Raw genomic sequence first — 10,020 nt, 5'->3', positions numbered from 1 at the left:
GAGGGACTGGGATGGACTGGGATGGGACTGGGATGGACTGGGATGGGACTGGGAGGGACTGGGATGGACTGGGATGGGACTGGGAATGGGATAATGGGATACTGGGATGGACTGGGATGGGACTGGGATGGCACTGGGATGGACTGGGAGGGACTGGGAGGGAACTGGGAGGGACTGGGAGGGACTGGGAGGGACTGGGAGGAAACTGGGATGGGACTGGGAGGGACTGGGAGGGACTGGGATGGAGTGGGAATGACTGGGATTGACTGGGAGTGACTGGGATGGGACTGGGATGGGACTGGGATGGGACTGGGATGGACTGGGATTGACTGGGAATGACTGGGATTGACTGGGAGTGACTGGGATGGGACTGGGATGGGACTGGGAGGGACTGGGATTGACTGGGAATGACTGGGAGTGACTGGGAGTGACTGGGATTGACTGGGAGTGACTGGGAGGGACTGGGATGGACTGGGAGGGAACTGGGAGGGACTGGGAGGGACTGGGAGGGACTGGGAGGAACTGGGAGGGACTGGGAGGGAACTGGGAGGGAACTGGGAGGGACTGGGAGGGACTGGGAGCACATTGGGAGGCTACTGGGGGGCAACTGGGATGGACTGGGAGTGACTGGGAGTAACTGGGGGGAAACTGGGAGGCACTGGGAGGATACTGGGAGCAACGGGAGTGTTGGGGGTGTCTGGAGCGGCTCAGCTCCCAGTATATCCCAGTATATCCTCCCAGCTCCCAGCCCCTCCCAGTCCATCCCAGTCCCTCCCAGCCCCTCCCAGTCCATCCCAGTCCCCTCCCAGTCCCCCCCAGCCCCCTCCCATTTCCCTCCCAGTCCCCCCTATTTCCCTCCCATTCCCTCCCAGTCCCTCCCAGTCCATCCCAGCCCCTCCCAGTCCCCCCCAGCCCCCTCCCATTTCCCTCCCAGTCCCCCCTATTTCCCTCCCATTCCCTCCCAGTCCCTCCCAGTCCATCCCAGCCCCTCCCAGTCCCCCCCATTTCCCCCCCCAGTTCCCCCCAGCCCCTCCCAGTCCCTCCCAGTCCCCTCCCAGTCCCTCCCAGTCCCATCCCAGTCCCTCCCAGCCCCTCCCAGCCCCTCCCAGTCCCTCCCAGTCCCTCCCAGTCCCATCCCAGTCCATCCCAGCCCCTCCCAGTTCCCTCCCATTTTCCTCCCAGTTCCCCCCAGTCCCTCCCAGTCCCTCCCAGCCCCTCCCAGTCCCTCCCAGTCCCTCCCAGTATCCCCAACAAAGTCCCTTTGTCCCGGTCCCGCCGGTGCCTGTCACGGGGGGGGGGGGAGGGGCGGGGGGACACCCACGTGACCCCCCCATCCCCGCCCCTCCCCCACCCCCAGAGACCCCAAAAACCCCGCGGGGACCCCCAGGACCTCCCCTGAGAGCCCCCCAGGACCCCCCAAACTCCTCCAGGACCCCCCAGGACCCCAAAACCCCTCCAGGACCCCCCAGGACCCCCCCCGAAACCCCTCCAGGACCCCCCAGGACCCCAAAACCCCTCGAGACTCCCCCAGGACCCCCCAAAACCCCCCCAAGGATCTCCCCGGGACCCCCAGACCCCCCAGGACCCCCCAAAACCCCTCCAGGACCCCCCAAAACCCCCCAAAACCCGTCCAGGACCCCCCCAGTACCCCCAAGACCCCCAAAGACCCCCCCAAAGACTCCCTGAGACCCCCCCAGGACCCCCAGAACAGCCCCAGGATCCCCCAAACCCCCCAAACCCCTCTGAGCCCCCCCAGAACCCCCCCGATCCCTTGAGACCCCCTCGGACCCCTCCAAGACCCCTCGAGCCCCCCCCAGGACCCCCTCAAGACCCCCCCCAAACCCCTCTAGCTCCCCCCAGGACCCCCCAAATCCCCTCGACTCCCCCCCCAGGACCCCCCTCGGACCCCCTGAACCCCCTCGAGCCCCCCCCGGACCCCCCCGACTCCCCCAAACCCCCCCGGGCCCCCCCAAGGACCCCCTCGGACCCCCCAAGACCCCTCGAGGCCCCCCCAAGACCCCCCCGAACCCCCTCGAGCCCCCCCCAAGACCCCCCCGAACCCCCCGGGCCCCCCCAAGGACCCCCCAAATCCCCCCCAGGACCCCCCCAGGACCCCCCGGACCCCCCAAATCCCCCCAGCCCCCCCCGGACCCCCCCGAACCCCTCGAGCCCCCCCAGGACCCCCCAGGACCCCCCAAATCCCCCCCAGCCCGCCCAGGACCCCCCAAATCCCCCCCAGCCCCCCCGGACCCCCTAGGACCCCAATTCCCCCCAGGACCCCCCAGGACCCCCCAAATCCCCCCCAGCCCCCCCAAGGACCCCCCCAGGACCCCCCAAATCCCCCCAGGAACCCCCAAATCCCCCCCAGGACCCCCCCGGACCCCCAAATCCCCCCCGGACCCCCCGGACCCCCAAATCCCCCCCGCCCCCCATGGGGCAGCCGGAGCCACCGGGGGTCTTCGACCTGGGGGTGCTGAGAACCCCCCGGGGGCTGCTGCTGGCAGGGGAACTGGTACGGCTTACTGGGCATACTGGGAGCACTGGGACAGGGCACTGGGGGAACTGGTACGGCTTACTGGGCATACTGGGAGCGCTGGGACGGGGCACTGGGGGAACTGGTACGGCTTACTGGGCATACTGGGAGCACTGGGGGCGCTGGGACGGGGCACTGGGGGAACTGGTACGGCTTACTGGGCATACTGGGAGCACTGGGGGCGCTGGGACGGGGCACTGGGGGAACTGGTACAGCTTACTGGGCATACTGGGAGCACTGGGGGCGCTGGGACGGGGCACTGGGGGAACTGGTACGGCTTACTGGGCATACTGGGAGCACTGGGGGCGCTGGGACGGGGCACTGGGGGAACTGGTACGGCTTACTGGGCATACTGGGAGCACTGGGGGCGCTGGGACGGGGCACTGGGGGAACTGGTACGGCTTACTGGGCATACTGGGGGAACTGGTACGGCTTACTGGGCATACTGGGAGCGCTGGGGGCGCTGGGATGGGGCACTGGGGGAACTGGGACGGCTTACTGGGCATACTGGGAGCACTGGGGGAACTGGGACGGCTTACTGGGGGAACTGGGAGCACTGGGATGGGGCACTGGGGGAACTGGGACGGCTTACTGGGGGAACTGGGGGAACTGGGAGCACTGGGACGGGGCACTGGGGGAACTGGGGGAACTGGGACAGGGCACTGGGGGAACTGGGACGGCTTACTGGGAGCACTGGGGGAACTGGGACGGGGCACTGGGGGAACTGGGGGAACTGGTACGGCTTACTGGGGGAACTGGGAGCACTGGGACGGGGCACTGGGGGAACTGGCGGAACTGGAGGAATTGGGAGCACTGGGGGAACTGGTACGGCATACTGGGGGAACTGGGAGCACTGGGAGAACTGGGAGCACTGGGAGCACTGGGAGCACTGGGACAGGGCACTGGGGGAACTGGTACGGCATACTGGGAGCACTGGGAGCACTGGGAGAACTGGGAGCACTGGGAGCACTGGGAGCACTGGGACAGGGCACTGGGGGAACTGGTACGGCATTCTGGGTATACTGGGGGAACTGGGAGTCCTGGGGGAACCAGTACGGCATACTGGGCATACTGGGAGCACTGGGATGGGGCACTGGGCATACTGGGACGGGATATTGGGGGAACTGGGAGAGGATACGGGATACTGGGAGCACTGGGATGGGGCAGTGGGCATACTGGGGGAACTGGGATGGGATCCTGGGGATACTGGGGGAACTGGTACGGCATACTGGGCATACTGGGGGAACTGGGAGCACTGGGACGGGGCACTGGGGGAACTGGCGGAACTGGAGGAATTGGGAGCACTGGGGGAACTGGTACGGCATACTGGGGGAACTGGGAGCACTGGGAGAACTGGGAGCACTGGGAGCACTGGGAGCACTGGGACAGGGCACTGGGGGAACTGGTACGGCATACTGGGAGCACTGGGAGCACTGGGAGAACTGGGAGCACTGGGAGCACTGGGAGCACTGGGACAGGGCACTGGGGGAACTGGTACGGCATTCTGGGTATACTGGGGGAACTGGGAGTCCTGGGGGAACCAGTACGGCATACTGGGCATACTGGGAGCACTGGGATGGGGCACTGGGCATACTGGGACGGGATATTGGGGGAACTGGGAGAGGATACGGGATACTGGGAGCACTGGGATGGGGCAGTGGGCATACTGGGGGAACTGGGATGGGATCCTGGGGATACTGGGGGAACTGGTACGGCATACTGGGCATACTGGGGGAACTGGGAGCACTGGGGGAACCAGTACAGCATACTGGGTATACTGGGAGCACTGGGATGGGGCACTGGGCATACTGGGACGGCATACTGGGCATACTGAGAGAACTGGGGGAACTGGGGGAACTGGGGGAACTGGTGCCATCCAGGAGTAGTGGCACCCCTGTCACCCCTGTGTCCCCTGTGTGTCCCCTGTGTGTCCCCAGGTGCCATCCAGGGGGTGGTGGCACTCCTGTCCCCACTGTGTCCCCTCTGTGTCCCCAGGTGCTATCCGGGGGGTGGTGGCACTCCTGTCACCCCTCTGTCCCCCCTGTATCCCCACTGTGTCCCCTCTGTGTCCCCTGTGTGTTCCCAGGTGCTGTCGGGGGGGGTGGTGGCACTCCTGTCACCCCTCTGTGTCCCCAGGTGCCATCCAGGGGGTGGTGGCACTCCTGTCACCTCTGTGTCCCCTCTGTGTCCCCTGTGTGTCCCCAGGTGCTGTCCGGGGGGGTGGTGGCACTCCTGTCACTCCTGTCACCCCTGTGTCCCCTGTGTGTCCCCAGGTGCTGTCAGGGGTGGTGGCACTCCTGTCACTCCTGTCACCCCTCTGTGTCCCCTCTGTGTCCCCAGGTGCTGTCCGGGGGGGTGGTGGCACCCCTGTCACTCCTGTCACCCCTCTGTGTCCCCTCTGTGTCCCCAGGTGCTGTCGGGGGGGGTGGTGGCACTCCTGTCACTCCTGTGTCCCCTGTGTGTCCCCAGGTGCTGTCCGGGGGGGTGGTGACCCCTCTGTGACCCCTCTGTCACCCCTGTGTGTCCCCAGGTGCTGTCCGGGGGGGTGGTGGCACTCCTGTCACTCCTGTCACCCCTGTGTGTCCCCAGGTGCTGTCCGGGGGGGTGGTGGCACTCCTGTCACCCCTGTGTCCCCTGTGTGTCCCCTGTGTGTCCCCAGGTGCTGTCCGGGGGGGTGGTGGCCCTCCTGGCCCCCCCCGCGCCCCCCACCTTGGCCCCGGTGCTGCTCCAGACCCTGGCGGGGGCGGCGGCGCTGGGGGGGCTCCTGCTCAGGGACCCCCCCCGGCTGCCCCCCGGCTACGGCACCTGCCTGGTACGGGGACACTCGGGGACACTCGGGGACACTCGGGGACACTCGGGGACAGCGGCGGTGGCACCCCGGGGACACCCCGGACCTGCCGGGGACACCCCCGCGTGACGCTGCCCCTCCCCCACATCTCGTGTCCCCCGGTGTCCCCGCAGTGTGACATCCCCTCCCCCCCCAAAATCCCTCCATGTCACTTCGTGTCCCCCATGGTGGCCCCGCCATGTCCCTTCTCATCCCCATGGTGGCCCCGCCATGTCCCTTGTCACTCCCATAGTGTCCCCCACAGTGTCCCCCATGGTGGCCCCCCCGTCCCCTTGTCACCCCCATAGTGTCCCCCATAGTGTCCCCCATGGTGGCCCCTCCATGTCCCTTGTCACCCCCATGGTGGCCCCTCCATGTCCCTTGTCACCCCCATGGTGGCCCCTCCATGTCCCCCTGTCACCCCCATGGTGACCCCGCCATGTCCCCTTGTCACCCCCATGGTGGCCTCCATGGTGGTCCCTCCATGTCCCCTTGTCACCCCCATTGTGTCCCCCATGGTGGCCCCTCCATGTCCCTTGTCACCCCCATAGTGTCCCCTTGTCACCCCCATGGTGTCCTCCATGGTGGCCCCTCCATGTCCCCCTGTCATGTCCGTGGTGGCCTCCATGGTGGCCCTTTCATGTCCCTTTGTCATGTCCGTGGTGTCCCCTCCATGTCTTCATGGTGTCCCCCATGGTGACCCCGCCATGTCCCCTTGTCACCCCCCTAGTGTCCCCCATAGTGTCCCCCATGGTGTCCCCCATGGTGGCCCCTCCATGTCCCCTTGTCACCCCCATAGTGTCCCCCATGGTGGCCTCTATGGTGGCCCCTACATGGCCCCCTGTCATGTCCATGGTGTCCCCTCCATGTCCTCATGGTGGCCTCCATGGTGGCCCCTCCCTGTCCCTGTGTCATCCCCATGGTGGCCCATCCATGTCCCCTTGTCACCCCCGTGGTGGCCTCCACGGTGGCCCCTCCCTGTCCCTTGTCACGTCCATGGTGGCCCCTCCCTGTCCCCCAATGTCCCCATGATGCGTTTCCCCCATGTCCTCCTCTGTCACCCCCACTGTCCCCGTGGTGTCACTCTTGTCATCCCCCTGCTGTGGCCTCCATGGTGTCCCTCACAGTGTCACCGTCATGTGCCCATGGTGGCCCTCTGGTGTCCCCCCATGTCCCCAAGGTGTCCCGCTGCCATCCCTCCATGTCCACCTGGTGTCCCCATGGTGTCCCCATGGTGTCCCCATGTCCCCAAGCTGTCCTGCTGCCACCCCTCCATGTCCACCTGGTGTCCCCATGGTGTCCCCATTGTCACCAGTCCCATCCCCATGGTGTCCCCATGGTGTCCCCATGTCCCCAAGGTGTCCTGCTGCCACCCCTCCATGTCCATCTCATGTCCCCATGGTGTCCCCACTGTCACCCCCCCACCCCCATGGTGTCCCCGCCATGTCCCCAAGGTGTCCCCCCATGTCCCCAAGGTGTCCCGCTGCCACTCGTCCATGTCCATCTCATGTCCCCATGATGTCCCCATGTCCCCAAGGTGTCCTGCTGCCACCCGTCCATGTCCATCTCATGTCCCCAAGGTGTCCCCCCATGTCCCCAAGGTGTTCTGCTGCCACCCATCCATGTCCATCACCCGTCCATGTCCATCTCATGTCCCCAAGGTGTCCCCCCATGTCCCCAAGGTGTCCTACTGCCACCCGTCCATGTCCATCTCGTGTCCCCATGGTGTCCCCACTGTCACCCCCCCATCCCCATGGTGTCCCCATGGTGTCCCCATGTCCCCAAGGTGTCCTGCTGCCACCCATCCATGTCCATCACCTGTCCATGTCCATCTCGTGTCCCCATGGTGTCCCCACTGTCACCCCCCCGCCCCCTGGTGTCGCCCCCATGTCCCCAAGGTGTCCCCATGTCCCCAAGGTGTCCCGCTGCCACTCGTCCATGTCCATCTCATGTCCCCATGATGTCCCCATGTCCCCAAGGTGTCCCGCTGCCATCCCTCCATGTCCATCTCATGTCCCCATGGTGTCCCCCATGGTGTCCCCATGTCCCCAAGGTGTCCTGCTGCCACCCCTCCATGTCCATCTCATGTCCCCATGGTGTCCCCATGTCCCCAAGGTGTCCCGCTGCCACCCGTCCATGTCCATCTCATGTCCCCACTGTCACCCCCCCGCCCCCTGGTGTCCCCCCCATGTCCCCAAGGTGTCCCCCCCGCTGTCCCCCAGGACCTGCTCCGGGCCATCAGTGGCACCCTCATCTTCCTCGTGGCCGCCCTGGTGGCCTTGGCCTCGTCCCGTGACGCCCTGGCTGCCACCACCTTTGTGAGTGTCCCCAAACCACGCCCCCTCTTTGAACTCCGCCCCCAACTGACCGGGCCACGCCCCCTTCCCCTCCCCCAGACCTTCAGCCTCGTCCTGGCCTTGGTCTTCGCCTTCGACACCTTCGTCACCTTCCGCACGCGGGTGGCCCCGGGACAGGGTGAGGGACACTGGGGGACACTGGGGGACACCCTGGGGTAGGGCTGGGGGACACCCTTGGGTGGGGTTGGGGACACCTGGGACAGCGAGGAGTGGGGGGTAGGGACACTGGGACACCCTGGGGTGGGGTTGGGGACACCCTTGGGTGGGGTTGGGGACACCTGGGACAGCCAGGAGTGGGGGGTGGGGACACTGAGACACCCTGGGGTGGGGTTGGGACACCCTTGGGTGGGGTTGGGGGACACCTGGGACATTCAGGGGTGGGGTTGGGGACACCTGGGACACCCTTGGGGGTTGGGGGACACCCATGGGTAGGGTTGGGGGACACCTGGGACACCGTTGGGTTGGGCTGGGGGACACTGGGACACCTTTGGGTTGGGCTGGGGGACACTGGGACACCCTGGGGTGGGGCTTGGGGACACCCTTGGGTGGGGTTGGGGACACCTGGGACATTCAGGGGTGGGGGGTGGGACACCTGGGACACCCTGGGGTGGGGTTGGGGACATCTGGGACATTCAGGGGTGGTTTTGGGGACATCTGGGACACCCTGGGGTGGGGTTGGGGGACACCCTTGGGTAGGGTTTGGGACACCTGCGACAGCCAGAGGCGGGGGATGGGGACACTGGGACACCCTTGGCTGGGGCTTGGGGACACCCTTGGGTGGGGTTGGGGACATCTGGGATGTCCATGGGTGAGGTTGGGGACACCTGGGACACCCTGGGATGGGGTTGGGGACACCTGGGACACTCTGGGATGGGGTTGGGGGACATCACTGACATCTTTGGGTGGGCTTGGGGGACACCCTTGGGTGGGGTTGGGGACATCTGGGACTCCCTTGAGTGAGGTTGGGGACACCTGGGACACCTTTGGGTTGGGTTGGGGGACACTGGGACACCCTGGGGTGGGGCTTGGGGACACCCTTGGGTGGGGTTGGGGACATCTGGGATGTCCATGTGTGAGGTTGGGGACATTTGGGACAACTGGGACACCCTTGGGTTGGGTTGGGGGGACACCGGGGACACCCATGGGTAGGGTTGGGGACACCTGGGACATTCAGGGGTGGGGTTGGGGACACCTGGGACACCCTGGGGTGGGGTTGGAGACGTCTGGGATGTCCATGGGCATGGTGGGGGACACCTGGGACACCCCCGGGTGGGGTTGGGGGACACCTGGGACACCCTGGGGTGGGGGGTGGGGACACTGGGACACCCTTGGGTGGGGTTGGGGGACACACTTGGGTGGGGTTGGGGGACACCTGGGACATTCAGGGGTGGGGTTGGGGACACCTGGGACACCCTTGGGTGGGGTTGGGGACACCTGGGACATTCAGGGGTGGGGTTGGGGACACCTGGGACACCCTTGGGGGTTGGGGGACACCCATGGGTAGGGTTGGGGGACACCTGGGACAGACTTGGGTGGGTTTGGGGGAACCCTGGGACACTCAGGGGTGGGCTTGGGGACACCGGGGACACCCCGGGGTTGGATGGGGAGCACCTGGGACACCCCGGGGTTGGGCTTGGGGACACCCTTGGGTGGGGTTAGGGACACCTGGGATGTCCATGGGTGGGGTTGGGGACATTTGGGATGTCCATGGGTGAGGTTGGGGACATTTGGGACAACTGGGACATCCTTGGGTGGGTGTGGGAGGACACCAGGGGCACGCTGGGGTGGGATTAGGGACACCTGGGACATTCAGGGGTGGGGTTGGGGACACCTGGGACACCCTTGGGTGGGGTTGGGGACACCCTTGGGTGGGGTTGGGGACACCTGGGACACCCTGGGGTGGGGTTGGGGACATCTGGGATGTCCATGGGTGAGGTTGGGGACAACTGGGACAACTGGGACACTGGGGACACCCCGGAGTGGGATTGGGGACACCTGGGACATTCAGGGGTGGGGTTGGGTGGGGGGCACCTGGGACGCCCCTTAGGTGGGGCTGGGGGCACCTGTGTTCTCCTTCTCCACCTGCTCCAACTCCTTCTCCTCCAGATCCTGACATGGAGGGTGGCTGAAGGCCACCTCCCCCCACCGCTGTCCCATTGTCCCCTCTGTCCCCTCGCCGCCCCCTCCTGCCCCCCGCCCCCCAAATTAAAGCTTGTCCCACACCTGGTGCTGCTCAGGGTCGTGTTTTTGGGGTGGGGTGGCCGAGGGGACATTGTGTCCCTTCTGTGGCTCGTTAATTAATT

The sequence above is a fragment of the Fringilla coelebs genome, assembly GCF_963513975.1.
Source record: "Fringilla coelebs genome assembly, chromosome: 1".
Taxonomy (NCBI): domain Eukaryota; kingdom Metazoa; phylum Chordata; class Aves; order Passeriformes; family Fringillidae; genus Fringilla; species Fringilla coelebs.
The sequence above is the reverse complement of the archived record's forward strand: the minus strand, read 5'-3'. Positions refer to the sequence as shown.